Source organism: Triticum urartu, chromosome 7A (genome assembly GCF_056163025.1).
Source record: "Triticum urartu cultivar PI428250 chromosome 7A, HENAU_Tu73, whole genome shotgun sequence".
Classification (NCBI taxonomy): domain Eukaryota; kingdom Viridiplantae; phylum Streptophyta; class Magnoliopsida; order Poales; family Poaceae; genus Triticum; species Triticum urartu.
In genome coordinates this window covers 378,090,253-378,107,849 of record NC_141879.1, presented here as the reverse complement: position 1 = coordinate 378,107,849, position 17,597 = coordinate 378,090,253, and the positions used below count along the sequence as shown (strand labels likewise).

At 44.8% G+C, this 17,597-nt stretch overlaps 1 pseudogene; it reads right to left on the bottom strand.

Annotated features, from left to right (window-relative positions):
- Positions 1–235: 235 nt before the first annotated feature.
- The window catches only part of LOC147959657 (uncharacterized), a 32,169-nt pseudogene continuing 14,807 nt past the window's right edge, over positions 236–17,597 (bottom strand).

The following is a 17,597-nucleotide window of genomic DNA, read 5'->3' as shown; positions in this document are numbered from 1 at the left end:
TCTCATCGAAACATCGGGACACCTTAGCTTCTATCACAACCCATTGTCACCATTGGACATTCTTCCTCTACCACTCCAAGAGCGCATCAATTTGGACGCAAGTGCGCGTGTGACACATCTCAAGAAGATGCATGAAGATACAAGAAACAACACCGAGTGCCAAGTTCAACGCCTTGCGACCAAGCACAACTTCAACAAGCAACCTATCGTCTTCAATATCGGTGATCAAGTGTGGCTACACCTTCGCAAGGACCGTTTCCCACAAGAACGCAAATCCAAGCTTCGACCAGGAGCGGATGGACCCTTCAAGGTGCTTGCACGCTACAACGACAACGCTTACAAGATCAACCTCCCACGCGACAAGTACAACGTGAGCGACATCTTCAACATCAAAGATCTCTCTCCCTTCCATGGTGATGAAGAATTTGATCCGAGGACGGATCTTCCCCAAGGGAGAGGAGATGATGCGGAGCATCCCAAGGTCATCCCCATGGACCTACCATCTCATCAAGTGCCTAGTTGACCCATGACTCGATCACGTGCAACAGCTCTTGAAACCACGGTGACATCTCTCCTCTCACAATTCCACTTCGATGCACATGAAGCATGGCTACTACCTCATATGGATACTTTGTGCATACTCAGGTACAATGGAGAAGCTAAGGAGCAAGGACAAGAAGAAGAGGAAGATGGACGAGAAGAAGGAGGGCTGAAGGAAAAGTCCCAGCCACAGGACGACCAGCCGGGACCGGACGTCTGGCGCCTGAAGCGTCAGCCGAGCCCCAGCGAGCGGACGTCCGGTCCAGACCGGACGACCGGTGCCCCTGCACCCGAGGCCAATGAGCGGACGGCCGGCCCAGACCGGATGACCGGCGCGACCGCACCCGAGCCAACATCAGCGGAAGTCCGGAGCCTCCGGATGTCCGGCACCCCCATCACAGAACGGAACCAGTGGACGACCAGAGGACACCGGACGTCCGACAGCTCCTGAGACACCGGACGACTGGTCCCCTGCGGACGTCCGGTACCTGTCTGCGCACAGTGTTCGGGCCCGAGGCCCATGTACCCCTTCACTTCGCCCCCATTTGCACTTCGATTATAAATAGTGATAGAGGCTAAGGTGTCCCGATGTTTCGATGAGATGGTGGCTATCATTTTCTGTGGGAGTCGACCTTGACGATCCGACTACGAACGTGCGAGACGTCGCGCCTTAGCAATCGCTAAACCAACTTCCGAGGGTTATTTACCACGCCGGAGCACGATCAACCTGACCACGAGGGTCTGTTTCCTGCGAGCAAACGAAGAACAAGCAAGAAACTGAGATTGCAATCGGGATATTGCGAATATAAGATGAAAGCTTTATTGATCAAGGTGGGGTTCTGTGACGTCTTGGTCTGGTCGTTGGACACAAACGAAGTACGCGAAGTTGCAGCTATGGCGAACTTTTAATCTAAACAAACCCAAAGTCTAAACAACGCCCTAAGGGCTGTATATATGGAGGAAGAGGGGGGAATTTCGTGGCCCTTGAGGGTGGGGTCCGAAACCAACCCTAACTCTTGTTTCCCCACACATACGGACTCTAAAAATAGCCTATACTTAAGTATTTCGAAATTACATGGGCCTGGCCCATTAATAAGGTGACGCAGCACCTAGAATAGCCTATGGACGAATATTATGAAGTGGCATCTTGTATATTTCGTCCAAGGCTTCATGCACTCCTTATGGCGGCTTCAAAGTCCTGAAATCATCACTTGTAACTCCGTTCTTGATCCCCTTGCGCATGCCATCAACTCCATGCGTGTTCTTGCTCCAATGTTCATCCTTCTCCAAGCTAGGCCCTTCATTTGTAAGCAAAACAAATGTATCCAATTTAGGCAGCATCATAATCTCATGAACATTAGAATCATTACCAAGAAACGAAAGTACCTGGTAATTTAATTGGCGTGCGCGAGCTCTAGTAATTGGTCCAGTATATGTAACAGTAGGGGCTGTGGGTGTAACAATGGTATTGATGTCCTCATCATCCTCCCCTTCTTGAAATGAAGTCGCCCTCGACGGAAGCGCATCTTCCTCACCCAAATAAGGCTTCAAATCTGCAATGTTAAAAGTGGGACTAACCCCAAAATCTACAGGTAGCTCAAGTTTATATGCATTATCATTTATTTTCTCTAACACCTTAAAAGGACCATCAGCACGTGGCATTAGCTTTGATTTGCGCAGATTAGGAAATCTATCTTTACGCAAATGTAACCAAACAAGATCTCCAGGCGCAAACACAACATGTTTTCTACCCTTATCTCCAGCAAGTTTATATTTAGCATTCATACGCTCAATGTTTTCCTTAGTTAACACATGCATTTTTAAAATCAATTCAGAACGTTCTTTAGCATCAAAATTAACCTTCTCTGAAGATGGAAGAGGCAACAAATCAATAGGTGCACGAGGTAGGAAACCATACACAATTTCAAAAGGGCACATCTTAGTAGTAGAATGCAATGAGCGATTATAAGCAAATTCAATATGAGGCAAGCATTCTTCCCACATTTTCTTGTTATTCTTCAAAACAGCCCTAAGCATAGTAGACAATGTTCTATTGACTACTTCAGTTTGTCCATCAGTTTGGGGGTGACAAGTAGTACTAAAAAGCAGCTTAGTCCCCAACTTAGCCCATAAACATCTCCAAAAGTGGCTAAGAAATTTAGTATCACGATCTGAAACAATAGTATTTGGCACACCATGTAAGCGAATAATTTCACGAAAGAACAAATCAGCAACATTAACAACATCATTGCTTTTATGACATGGTATAAAGTGTGCCATTTTCGAGAACCTATCCACGACAACAAATATGCTATCCCTCCCCTTCTTTGTTCGAGGTAAACCTAAAACAAAGTCCATAGATATATCCTCCCAAGGAACACTAGGTACTGGCAAAGGCATATATAAACCATGAGGATTGAGTCGTGACTTAGCTCTTTGACATGTAGTGCAGCGAGCAACAAAACGCTCAACATCCCGTCTCATCTTTGGCCAAAAGAAATGTTTAGCAAGTATATCCTTCGTCTTCTTGACGCCAAAGTGTCCCATTAATCCTCCTCCATGCGCCTCCTACAACAACAAAAGACGAACGGAGCTAGCTGGAATGCATAGCTTGTTAGCACGAAACACAAATCCATCGTTAAGAACGAACTTGTTCCAAGTTCTCCCTTCCTTACAATTCTGCAATACATCTTTAAATTCAGCATCATGAACATATTGATCTTTGATGGTCTCCAAACCAAATATTTTAAAGTCAAGTTGTGAAAGCATAGTATAACGACGAGACAAGGCATCAGCAATAACATTTTCTTTACCCTTCTTGTGTTTAATGACATAAGGGAAAGTCTCAATGAATTCAACCCATTTAGCATGTCTACGGTTCAGTTTTGCTTGACTTTTAATGTGTTTCAAAGATTCATGATCAGAATGTATAACAAATTCCTTGGGCCATAAATAATGTTGCCATGTTTCTAAGGTCCGAACAAGAGCATATAATTCTTTATCATAAGTAGAATAGTTCAGACTAGGCCCACTCAATTTTTCAGAAAAGTATGCAACAGGTTTTCCATCTTGTAATAACACACCTCCTAATCCAATTCCACTAGCATCACATTCAAGCTCAAAAGTATTATTGAAATTAGGAAGTTGGAGTAAAGGAGCATGTGTCAACTTATCTTTCAAAACCGTGAAGGCTTCTTCCTGTGTGGTACCCCAAACAAAAGGCACATCCTTCTTTGTAAGCTCGTTGAGAGGTGCAGCAATGGTGCTGAAATCTCTCACAAAACGCCTATAGAAACCAGCGAGGCCAAGGAAACTCCTCACTTGTGTGACCGTTTTGGGCTGTGGCCAACTCTCAATAGCTTCAATCTTGGCTTTATCAACTTCAATTCCCTGTGGAGTAACAACATAGCCAAGAAAAGATACTCGGTCGGTGCAAAAGGTGCACTTTCCAAGGTTTCCAAACAAACGTGCATCACGTAGAGCAATAAAAACAGCACGTAAATGTTCCAAATGTTCCTCCAAAGATTTGCTATAAATCAATATGTCATCAAAGTAAACTACCACAAATCGTCCAATGAAAGCACGTAAAACTTCGTTCATTAACCTCATGAAAGTACTAGGTGCATTAGTTAACCCAAAAGGCATGACTAACCACTCATATAATCCAAACTTAGTTTTAAATGCTGTTTTCCATTCATCACCCAATTTCATACGAATTTGATGGTATCCACTACGCAAATCAACTTTGGAGAATATTGTAGAGCCACTCAATTCATCAAGCATATCATCTAGCCTAGGAATAGGATGACGATAACGAATAGTAATATTATTAATGCCTCTACAATCAACGCACATACGCGACGTACCATCCTTTTTCGGCACTAAAATGATAGGAACGGCACAAGGACTAAGGGATTCGCGTATATAACCTTTTTTCGAGCAGTTCTTGTACTTGACGCATAATCTCCTTCGTCTCCTCTGGATTGGTACGGTATGGTGCACGGTTGGGTAGCGAAGCACCGGGAATTAAGTCAACTTGATGCTCAATCCCTCGAATAGGTGGTAATCCCGGTGGCACGTCTTGTGGAAAGACGTCAGCGAACTCCTGCAAAATGTTAGTGACAGCAGGGGGCAAAGAGGAAGGCACGTCCTCGAATGAAAAATAATGCCTCTTTGCACACAAAAGCATAGAAAACAGATTTGCTGAAATCTAGCTCATCAATATCAGATTTGGTGGCAAGTAAACATGCACTTTTCAATTTAATTTCAGAAACAACAGTAGATGGTTTATTATTAGGCTTCATTTGGTGCTCAAATTCTTTTGCCACAATCTGATTTTAACTCTTATTTGTCTCCTGTTTTGCTTTATTAGCTCTATTAATATCATCTTTCAAAATGGAATCAGGAGTCATAGGAAGCAAAGTAATATTTTTATCGTTATGAACAAGAGTATACTGATTGTTTCTACCATGGTGTACAGAATTTTTATCAAATTGCCATGGTCTACCAAGTAATAAGGAACATGCTTGCATAGGTACCACATCACAATCAACATAATCAGCATATGTAGAGATACTAAAATGCACACGAACAGTACGTGTTACCTTAACCTTGCCGCTGTTGTTGAACCATTGGATGTAGTAAGGATGTGGATGTGGTCTTGTGGTGAGAGATAGCTTCTCCACCATCTCCATGCTAGCCAAGTTATTGCAGCTCCCTCCATCTATGATCACACGAACAGAACGTTCCTTCACAACTCCCTTTGTATGGAACAAATTATGCCTCCGATTTTGCTCAGCTTGTGTAACCTGCACACTCAAAACACGTTGAGCAACTAAACTTTCATACCTGTCAGCATCTTCAGGAGCCATGTATTGCGTCTCATGATCAGAATCGTCTCCACCGTGTTCGTCACGTGTAATAAGAGCCAAAGTCTCCTCATCATAGTCACTAGCGGACTCATACCCACCATCCTCAGTAACAATCATCACACGCTTAGATGGGCATTCTCTCGCATAATGACCTCCACCCTTGCAACGTTGACAAATAATATCATGTGTTTGCCCTGTTGATGCCATGGATGAAGAAGAGCTCTTTGCAGGCCCAGAAGGTGTGCTCTTGGCAGATAGTGGTGATTGTGCCTGCTTTATTGTATCACGGTTGGAGGTGGTAGCCGACGGAGGCGCCGGTGTAGTAGAACGTGTGGAAGTAGATGATGCACGTGGTGTCCATGATGAAGGTCGACCTGCAGAAAAGTTAGTCCGCGCCAATGCCTGTCGATCCTGCACTTCACGTTCAGCTTTACAAGCAAGATGGAATAAACGAGTGATATTAGTATACTCCTTATACTCTAGAATCGTCTGAATCTCTCTATTTAATCCACCCATAAAACGTGCAAGCATAGCTTCATTCTCCTCAACAATACCACATATAATCATGCCAGTTTGTAATTCCTGATAATATTCTTCTACAGAATTTTTTCCCTGTCTTAAGCGCTGCAATTTTTGAAGTAATTCACGTTGATAATATGGTGGAACCCAACGAGTACGCATAGCAGTTTTCAAAGCAGCCCAAGTAGCCGGAATAGGATATAATCTACAATGCTCAGACCACCAAACACATGCAAAACTAGTAAAAGCACAAACAGCAGCAGGAACACGTCTCTCCTTGGGATATTGTAAACATGTAAATCGTTGTTCAGTTTCTAACTCCCAAGTAAGATATATATCAGGAACATATCTACCCTCAAATGGTGGAATATTCAATTTTAGTTTAGGGAGATGGTCATGATCTCGTACCTGAGGGTGAGCCCTACCATTGCCATTATTTGCATGTGGACGACCTGGTGGTTGCTGTGCTGTTAGTGGCACGTAGTTCTGATTTTGATCAACCTCATCCTCATAATCTCCCACATAAGCATCCTCCTCCACATCAGAAGTAGGAGCCACAGAAGTATCAATAGCAGCACCAGCAGTTTGGCCCGACTGAAGAGGGACACGGCTCGCTCGGCGGAGGGCTGTTTCCCGACGTGGAGGTAGTCGGTGTTGTTGCTATTGTTGCAGAGGTGCGGCAGGAGCAGCCGGTGGTGGTGGTGGAAAACGCGAAAGCAATTCAGCAAACTTGTTATCGAGCTTTGTTTCAAACGTCTTCTCCATGCCATCTATCTTCTCATGGCCTCTTCAAATCTGTTTATCACATCTTGCACCTGTCCATTCATCATTTGCTGAAATGTATCATGAAGCTCCTTGTTCGTCAAGTTCTCCCAGTCAGTCTCGTCGGCTTGTGATCCTGGCATGGTTAGCAGGAATAGAAACACACAAGAATATGATCCTACAGACTACTAACAAGTGGTGGTGGTGGCGGGTGTCACAAATCCGTCAAGCAAATCTCAAATTCTTACCAGTTCTTACCCAGCAGCAGGCGGTGATCGGCAACCGTTGCAGTCAAAAACTCTCAAAAGCTTGGATAGAGCGATTGCCAGGGAGAGTCAAACGCACGACGTAGATGTATGTGGAGCTGGGAAGGCTTATAGTATGGTAGCAAAAAGGGTCAGCAATAATCAATTCAGAGATGCAAAGTTGAATAAACGCTCAACGACGGTACTGTGCTGGTCCTAGGCTAGACCGTGCTAGAGACGCGAGCCTAGAACACTAACAAAATCACGACGCTGCACGTAAATAAGGGAAAAGCACACTCTGGAACTTTTTTTTTCGCTCTTTTTTTTGCGCTCCTTTTTTTTTGCGCTCCTCTTTTTTTTTGCGAAAAATCACTATAATGGCGAGTGTCTCAAAACTCTTCCCTCGTCAAACTGATAGGATGGGCACGAAAAAAAATTCACTTTTTTTCGGAAATCAGGGCAGCGACGACGAAAAAGTGCGACAAAAAATCACTATGATGGCACGTGGCTCAAAAGACTCAGAAAAGCCTAAAAATAGGATAGGGAAAAAAAATTTGCCCGTGAAAATTTTGGCCTAAAAACTGCCCGGGGGTCTCCAGACTCTTTTTTTTCGAGACCTACGCAGGCAAGGAAACACGACTCGGAATTTAGATTGATCTCAAGAACAAACCTAATATGAGAAGAACTCGGATTGGTGGTGGATATATGGTTGTGGTATATGGCAGCGGTGGTGGTATATGGTAGCGGTGGTGGTATATGGATAGAGATTGGTGGTGGTATATGGATACGGATTGGTGGTGGTATATGGATATGGATTCAGAGCGGTGGCGGATAAGCAAAAGTGGTAGATGGGCGATGATGATGGTGCGGCGGCGGCGTGACAACTTATGACCAGAACTCGAAACTCTAAAAGACTAGACTCTAAGACCAGCAACTTGACACGACGATGCAACCACAAATTCAACAAAGGAAAAGCCCTAAAAAGATTATGCAAAGGCTCCGATTGGTTCGGATATGATGAACTAACCCTAATTTTTTTTGTGTGGCTTTTTTTTCATGGACTGTAGGTATGAAGAACAGACTCGATCTAATCTACGAAAAACTGTAAAAAATCTCACCGAGCAACCTGGAAATCTGATACCACTTGATAGAGGCTAAGGTGTCCCGATGTTTCGATGAGATGGTGGCTATCGTTTTCTGTGGGAGTCGACCTTGACGATCCGACTACGAACGTGCGAGACGTCGCGCCTTAGCAATCGCTAAACCAACTTCCGAGGGTTATTGACCACACCGGAGCACGATCAACCTGACCACGAGGGTCTGTTTCCTGCGAGCAAACGAAGAACAAGCAAGAAACTGAGATTGCAATCTGGATATTGCGAATATAAGATGAAAGCTTTATTGATCAAGGTGGGGTTCTGTGACGTCTTGGTCTGGTCGTTGGACACAAACGAAGTACGCGAAGTTGCAGCTATGGCGAACTTTTAATCTAAACAAAACCCAAAGTCTAAACGACGCCCTAAGGGCTGTATATATGGAGGAAGAGGGGGGAATTTCGTGGCCCTTGAGGGTGGGGTCCGAAACCAACCCTAAATCTTGTTTCCCCACACATACGGACTCTAAAAATAGCCTATACTTAAGTATTTCCAAATTACATGGGCCTGGCCCATTAATAAGGTGACGCAGCACCTAGAATAGCCTATGGACGAATATTATGAAGTGGCATCTTGTATATTTCGTCCAAGGCTTCATGCACTCCTTATGGCGGCTTCAAAGTCCTGAAATCATCACTTGTAACTCCGTTCTTGATCCCCTTGCGCATGCCATCAACTCCATGCGTGTTCTTGCTCCAATGTTCATCCTTCTCCAAGCTAGGCCCTTCATTTGTAAGCAAAACAAATGTATCCAATTTAGGCAGCATCATAATCTCATGAACATTAGAATCATTACCAAGAAACGAAAGTACCCGGTAATTTAATTGGCGTGCGCGAGCTCTAGTAATTGGTCCAGTATATGTAACAGTAGGGGCTGTGGGTGTAACAATGGTATTGATGTCCCCCAAGGTCATCCCCATGGACCTACCATCGTCTCATCAAGTGCCTAGTTGACCCATGACTCGATCACGTGCAATAGCTCTTGAAACCGCGGTAACATCTCTCCTCTCACAATTCCACTTCGATGCACATGAAGCATGGCTACTACCTCATATGGATACTTTGTGCATACTCAGGTACAATGGAGAAGCTATGGAGCAAGGACAAAAAGAAGAGGAAGATGAACGAGAAGAAGGAGGGCTGAAGGAAAAGTCCCAGCCACAGGACGACCAGCCGGGACCGGACGTCTGGCGCCTGAAGCGTCAGCCGAGCCCCAGCGAGCGAACGTCCGGTCCAGACCGGACGACCGGTGCCCCTGCACCCGAGGCCAATGAGCAGACGGCCGGCCCAGACCGGATGACCGGCGCGACCGCACCCGAGCCAACATCAGCGGAAGTCCGGAGCCTCCGGACGTCCGGCACCCCCATCACAGAACGGAACGAGCGGACGACCAGAGGACACCGGACGTCCGACAACTCCTGAGACACCGGACGACCGGTCCCCAGCGGACGTCCGGTACCTGTCTGCGCATAGTGTTCGGGCCCGAGGCCCATGTACCCCTTCACTTCGCCCCCATTTGCACTTAGATTATAAATAGACTCCCCATTCATCCTAGCTAGGGTTAGCAAATGTTTAGCTCATATTTGTGAGAGAGCTTTGCTCATCCACTTGGTTACCTTCTCCTTGGAGATTCGAGCCTCCACCGGAGAAGATCCCCCAAGCGGATTCAAGACCTCCTTGCGAAGAAGATCATCAAGACCCCCTCTTGGGCGGCCCCATCAAGACCTCCTCACGGAGAAGAACCGGTTATCGTGTATCATCCCTAGTTGTCTGTGGATTCGTGTGTCGTTCTATGTACTCGAGGATCTAGCCCATGTGTGACTTATTCGTGTCGGTTTAGTGATTTCCTCTTGTGTTTTCCTTCCGTTCTTCCTCGTGTTCTTCGTGTTTTCTCCGGGATCCGCTCCTTTCGTGAAAGATTGGGCGATTAGGGTCTCTACCCTACATCACTCTAGAATGGTCTGAATCTCTCTATTTAATCCACCCATAAAACATGCAAGCATAGCTTCATTCTCCTCAACAATAACACATCTAATCATGCCACTTTGTAATTCCTGATAATATTTTTCTACAGAATTTTTTCCTTGTCTTAAAAGCTTCAATTTTTGAAGTAATTCACGTTGATAATATACAATGTTCATACCACCAAACACATGCAAAGCTAGTGAAAGCACAAACAGCAGCAGGAACACGTCTCTCCTCAGGATATTGTAAATATGTAAATCGTTGTTCAGTTTCTAACTCCCAAGTAAGATATATATCAGGAACATATCTACCCTCAAATGGTGAAATATTCAATTTTAGTTTAGGAAGATGGTCATGTACCTCAGGTGGTGGTGCAGCCCTACCCTTGCGATGATATTCATGAGGACGACCTGGTGGTGGTGGTGCTGGTGGTTGAACATAGTTCTGATTTTGGTCAACCTCATCCTCGTAATGGTCCTCCACCTCTGCAGTAGCAGCAGGAGCGGCAGAAGCATCAACAGCGGCACCAAAATTTTGCCCAGGGTCAATGGGAACGCGCTGTGCTCATCCCACTTGATTTGGAAAGCGACGTTGTTGTTGTTGTTGTTGTTGTTGGAGAGGTGCGTTAGGTGCAGCCGGTGGTGGTGGTCGAACACGCGCGAGCAATTCATTAAACTTGTTATCGAGCTTTGTTTCGAACGTCTTCTCTGTTCCATCTATCTTCTCCATGGCCTCTTCAAATCTGTTTAGCACATCTTGCACCTGTCCACTCATCATTTGCTGAAATTTATCATGCAACTCCTTATTCGTCATGTTCTCCCAGTCAGTCTCGTCGGCTTGTGATCCTGCCATGGTTAGCAGCAATAGAAACACACAAGAATATGATCCTACAGACTACTAAAAAGAGGTGGTGGTGGATGTCACAAATCCGTCAAGCAAATCTCAAATTCTTACCAGTTCTTACCCAGCAGCAGGCGGTGATCAGCAACCGTCGTAGTCAAAACTCTCACAACTTGGATAGAGCGATTACCAGGGAGAGAAACGCACGACGTAGATGTATGTGGAGCTGGGAAGGCTTATAATATGGTAGCAAAAAGGGTCAGCAATAATCAATTCAGAGATGCAATGTTGAATAAACGCTCAACGATGGTACTATGCTAGTCCTAGGCTAGACCGTACTAGAGACGCGAGCGTAGAACACGAACAAAATCACGGCGCGGCACGTAAATAAGGGAGGAGCACTCTTTGAATTTTTTTTCCTTTTTTCACTTTTTTTGCACTTTTTTTCCTCTTTTTTTCCTCCGCAACAATTATTTTCGAAAAAGTCTACAAATAGTCTAAAAAATGCCTAGCCAGAATTTTCCAGACTTAGTTTTTTTTGAGTTTGGAACTATTTTTCTTCTGCGGGTAGCACGGAATCTCACGAGTCCTACTCTGTCACGACTCGGAGTATGGCGTGATCTGGAACTCAAAAACAAAGCAACAAATACTGGACTTGGACTAGGACTGGTGGCGGAGATGAATCTGGTGGAACTCGGATTGGTGGTATATCTGGACTCGGATTGGTGGTAGTATATGGCGATGGTATATCTAGACTCGGATTGGTGGTGGTATATGATAGAGGCTAAGGTGTCCTGTCTTTCGATGAGATGGTGGCTATCATTTTAGAGGAAGTCGACTTTGACGATCCGACTACGAACGTGCGAGGACGTCGCGCCTTAGCAATCGCTAAACCAACTCCGAGGGGTTATTGACCATGCCGGAGCACGATCAACCTGACCACGAGGGCCTGTTTCCTGCGAGCAAACGAAGAACAAGCAAGAAACTGAGATTGCAATCTGGATATTGCGAATATAAGATGAAAGCTTTATTGATCAAGGTGGGGTTCTGTGACGCCTTGGTCTGGTCGTTGGACACAAACGAAGTACGCGAAGTTGCAGCTATGGTGAACTTTTAATCTAAACAAAACCCAAAGTCTAAACGACGCCCTAAGGGCTGTATATATGGAGGATGAGGGGGGGGGGATTTTGTGGCCCTTGGAGGAGGGGTCCGAAACCAACCCTAACTCTTGTTTCCCCACACATACGGACTCTAAAAAACAGCCTATACTTAAGTATTTCGAAAATACATGGGCCTGGCCCAATAATAAGGTGACGCAGCACCTAAAATAGCCTCTGGACGAAATTTATGAATTGGCATCTTGTATATTTCGTCCAATGCTTCATGCACTCCTTATGTTGGCTTCAAAGTCCTGAAATCATCACTTGTAACTCTGTTCTGGATCCCCTTGTGCATGCCATCATCTCCACGCTTGAACTTGTTCCAAGGTTCATCTTTCTTGTCCAAGCTAGGCCCTTCATTTGTAATCAAGACAAATGTATCCAATTTAGGCAGCAACATATTCTCATGAACATTAGAATCGTTACCAAGAAACGAAAGTACCTGATAATTCAATTGGCGTGCGCGAGCTCTAGTAATTGGTCCAGTATGTATAGCAGCAGGGGCTATGGGTGTAACAATGGTATTGATGTCCTCATCATCCTCCCCTTCTTGAAATGAAGTCGTCCTCGACAAAAGTTCATCGTCCTCACCCAAATAAGGCTTCAAATCTGCAATGTTAAAAGTGGGACTAACCCCAAAATCTGCAGGCAGCTCAAGTTTATATGCATTATCATTTATTTTCTCTAACACCTTAAAAGGACCATCAGCACGTGGCATTAGCTTTGATTTGCGCAAATTAGGAAATCTATCCTTACACAAATGTAACCAAACAAGATCTCCAGGTGCAAACACAACATGTTTTCTACCCTTATCTCCAGCAAGTTTATATTTAGCATTCATACGCTCAATGTTTTCCTTAGTTAACTCAGGCATTTTTAAAATCAATTCAGCATGTTCTTTAACATCAAAATTAACCTTCTCCGAAGATGGAAGAGGCAACAAATCAATAGGTGCACGAGGTAGGAAACCATACACAATTTCAAAAGGGCACATCTTAGTAGTAGAATGCAATGAACGATTATAAGCAAATTCAATATGAGGCAAGCATTCTGCCCACATTTTCTTGTTATTCTTCAAAACAGCCCTAAGCATAGTATACAATGTTCTATATACTACTTTAGTTTGTCCATCAGTTTGGGGGTGACAAGTAGTACTAAAAAGTAGTTTAGTCCCCAACTTAGCCCATAAACATCTCCAAAAGTGGCTAAGAAATTTAGTATCACGATCTGAAACAATAGTATTTGGCACACCATGCAAGCGAATAATTTCACGAAAGAACAAATCAGCAACATTAACAACATCATCGCTTTTACGACATGGTATAAAGTGTGCCATTTTCGAGAACCTATCCACGACAACAAATATGCTATCCCTCCCCTTCTTTGTTCGAGGTAAACCTAAAACAAAGTCCATAGATATATCCTCCCAAGGAACACTAGGTACAGGCAAAGGCATATATAAACCATGAGGATTGAGTCGTGACTTAGCTTTTTGACATGTAGTGCAGCGAGCAACAAAACGCTCAACATCCCGTCTCATCTTTGGCCAAAAGAAATGTGTAGCAAGTATATCCTCCGTCTTCTTAACGCCAAAGTGTCCCATTAATCCTCCTACATGCGCCTCCTGCAACAACAAAAGACGAACGGAGCTAGCTGGAATGCATAGCTCGTTAGCACGAAACACAAATCCATCGTTAAGAATGAACTTGTTCCAAGTTCTCCCTTCCTTACAATTCTGCAATACATCTTTAAATTCAGCATCATGAACATATTGATCTTTGATGGTCTCCAAACTAAATATTTTAAAGTCAAGTTGTGAAAGCATAGTATAACGACGAGACAATGCATCAGCAATAACATTTTCTTTACCCTTCTTGTGTTTAATGACATAAGGAAAAGTCTCAATGAATTCAACCCATTTAGCACGTCTACGGTTCAGTTTTGCTTGACTTTTAATGTGTTTCAAAGATTCATGATCAGTATGTATAACAAATTCCTTGGGCCATAAATAATGTTGTGATGCGGAGCATCCTACGATCATCCCCATGTACACTTCGACTACTCCCCAAGCCGCAAGAGGACATACGATGAGACCTCGACCATACGCCATTGGACACAAGGTGAACTCACTCCTCTTCGAACCGTCACTTTCCACATATGAGACATGGCTACTACCTCATGCATGGACCTTGCATATACTCAGGTACAACCGAGATGACCATGGAGGATCCAAGGACCAAGGCCAAGTGATGAGGACATCAATACCATTGTTACACCCACAGCCCCTGCTGCTATACACACTGGACCGATTACTAGAGCTTGCGCATGCCAATTGAATTATCAAGTACTTTCGTTTCTTGGTAACCATTCTAATCTTCATGAGAATATGATGCTGCCTAAATTAGATACATTTGTTTTGCTTACAAATGAAGGGCCTAGCTTGGACAAGAAAGATGAACCTTCGAGCAAGTTCAAGCATGGAGATGATGGCATGCGCAAGGGGAACAAGAACGGAGTTACAAGTGATGATTCCACGACTCTGAAGCCACCATAATGCGTGCATGATGCATGGGACGAAATATACAAGATGCCACTTCATAAATTTCGTCCAGAGGCTATTTTAGGTGCTGCGTCACCTTATTATTGGGCCAGGCCCATGTATTTTCGAAGTACTTAAGTATAGGCTGTTTTTAGAGTCCGTATGTGTGGGGAAACAAGAGTTAGGGTTGGTTTCGGATCCCTCCACCAAGGGCCACGAAATTCCCCCTCTCTCCTCCATATATATAGCCCTTAGGGCATCGTTTAGGCTTTGGGGTTTTGTTTAGATTAAAAGTTCGCCATAGCTGCAACTTCGCGTACTTCGTTTGTGTTCAACGACCAGACCAAGGCATCACAGAACCCCACCTTGATCAATAAAGCTTTCATCTTATATTCACAATATCCAGATTGCAATCTCAGTTTCTTACTTGTTCTTTGTTTGCTTGCAGGAAACAGACCCTCCTGGTCAGGTTGATCGTGCTCCGGCGATTGCTAAGGCGCGACGTCTCGCACGTTCGTATTCAGATCGTCAAGGTCGACTCCCACAGAAAACGATAGCCACCATCTCATCGAAACATCAGGACACCTTTGCCTCTATCACCAAGCATGGAAGAGAAGGAAGAAGAAGGACAAGCTTCTGGAAAGCCCGGAACTTCCGGCCTCCGCCCGGAACTTCCGGCCCCCGGACCTTCCGACCTTCCCGGAACCTCCGGCCCTGGAGTCCAGACCAGCCCCGAGCGCGCCAACTCTCTGGATAGCCCGGAACCCGGCCGGAACCTGCCCGGAACATCCGGAGCCCGGAACATCCGGCCCCACCCGGAACTTCCAGCCTGCCTGGTGCAAAGACTCGGGCCAAGGGCCCATGTATCCCCCCTATCACTTACCCCTTCATGGGCTAGCACTATATATACTCCCCCACCTCCTCCTAGTTAGGGTAGCATTTGTTTAGCTCACTGAGAGATAGAGCATTGCTCATCCATATCGGATCTACTCCACGAGAGAGACCGCGGCCCCTCTACGGAGAAGATCCACCTTGGATTCAAGACCCCTTTACGGGAAGATCCCCTCGTGGATTCAAGACCTCCTCACGGAGAAGAACCGTCCACCCTTTTGTATCGTCCTTAGTTGTCCGTGGATTCGTGTATCGTTCTATGTACCCGAGGATCTAGCACATGTGTGACTTGTTCTTATTAGTTTGAGTGTTCCTCTTGTGTTTCCCCTCGTGATTTCCCTCGTTTCCCCCCTTGTGTTCCTCGTGTTCTTCGCGGGATCTGCTCCTTTCGTGAAAGATCGGGCGATTAGGGTTCTACCCTACATCATCTTGGATCAGAGCCAGCTTGTCTCTTGATACCATCATCTTGGTATCATGAGCAAGGTTGATCACGATTTCGGAGCCTCTCCTCTTTGTTTGCTAGCCTAATTTTGTTGATTTCGTCCTAAATTCGAAAATCCCCACCAAAAATAGCCCTAAGTTTTTTTGTGATTTGTTGGTTTGATGATATTTTGATGAGGACATCAATACCATTGTTACACCCACAGCCCCTACTGTTACATATACTGGACCAATTACTAGAGCTCGCGCACGCCAATTAAATTACCAGGTACTTTCGTTTCTTGGTAATGATTCTAATGTTCATGAGATTATGATGCTGCCTAAATTGAATACATTTGTTTTGCTTACAAATGAAGGGCCTAGCTTGGAGAAGGATGAACATTGGAGCAAGAACACGCATGGAGTTGATGGCATGCGCAAGGGGATCAAGAACGGAGTTACAAGTGATGATTTCAGGACTTTGAAGCCGCCATAAGGAGTGCATGAAGCCTTGGACGAAATATACAAGATGCCACTTCATAATATTCGTCCATAGGCTATTCTAGGTGCTGCGTCACCTTATTAATGGGCCAGGCCCATGTAATTTCGAAATACTTAAGTATAGGCTATTTTTAGAGTCCGTATGTGTCGGGAAACAAGAGTTAGGGTTGGTTTCGGACCCCACCCTCAAGGGCCACGAAATTCCCCCCTCTTCCTCCATATATACAGCCCTTAGGGCGTCGTTTAGACTTTGGGTTTTGTTTAGATTAAAAGTTCGCCATAGCTGCAACTTCGCGTACTTCGTTTGTGTCCAACGACCAGACCAAGACGTCACAGAACCCCACCTTGATCAATAAAGCTTTCATCTTATATTCGCAATATCCCGATTGCAATCTCAGTTTCTTGCTTGTTCTTTGTTTGCTCGCAGGAAACAGACCCTCGTGGTCAGGTTGATCGTGCTCCGGCGTGGTCAATAACCCTCGGAAGTTGGTTTAGCGATTGCTAAGGCGCGACGTCTCGCACGTTCGTAGTCGGATCGTCAAGGTTGACTCACACAGAAAACGATAGCAACCATCTCATCGAAACATCGGGACACCTTAGCCTCTATCAAGTGGTATCAGATTTCCAGGTTGCTCGGTGAGATTTTTATAGTTTTTCGTAGATTAGATCGAGTCTGTTCTTCATACCTACAGTCCACGAAAAAAAAATCCACACAAAAAAAATTAGGGTTAGTTCATCATATCCGAACCAATCGGAGCCTTTGCATAATCTTTTTAGGGCTTTTGCTTTGTTGAATTTGTGGTTGCATCGTCGTGTCAAGTTGCTGGTCTTAGAGTCTAGTCTTTTAGAGTTTCGAGTTCTGGTCATAAGTTGTCACGCCGCCGCCGCACCATCATCATCGCCCATCTACCACTTTTGCTTATCCGCCACCGCTCTAAATCCATATCCATATACCACTACCAATCCGTATCCATATACCACCACCAATCTCTATCCATATACCACCACCGCTACCATATACCACCACCGCTGCCATATACCACAACCATATATCCACCACCAATCCGAGTTCTTCTCATATTAGGTTTGTTCTTGAGATCAATCTAAATTCCGAGTCGTGTTTCCTTGCCTGCGTAGGAAAAAAAAAGAGTCTGGAGACCCCCGGGCAGTTTTTAGGCCAAAATTTTCAC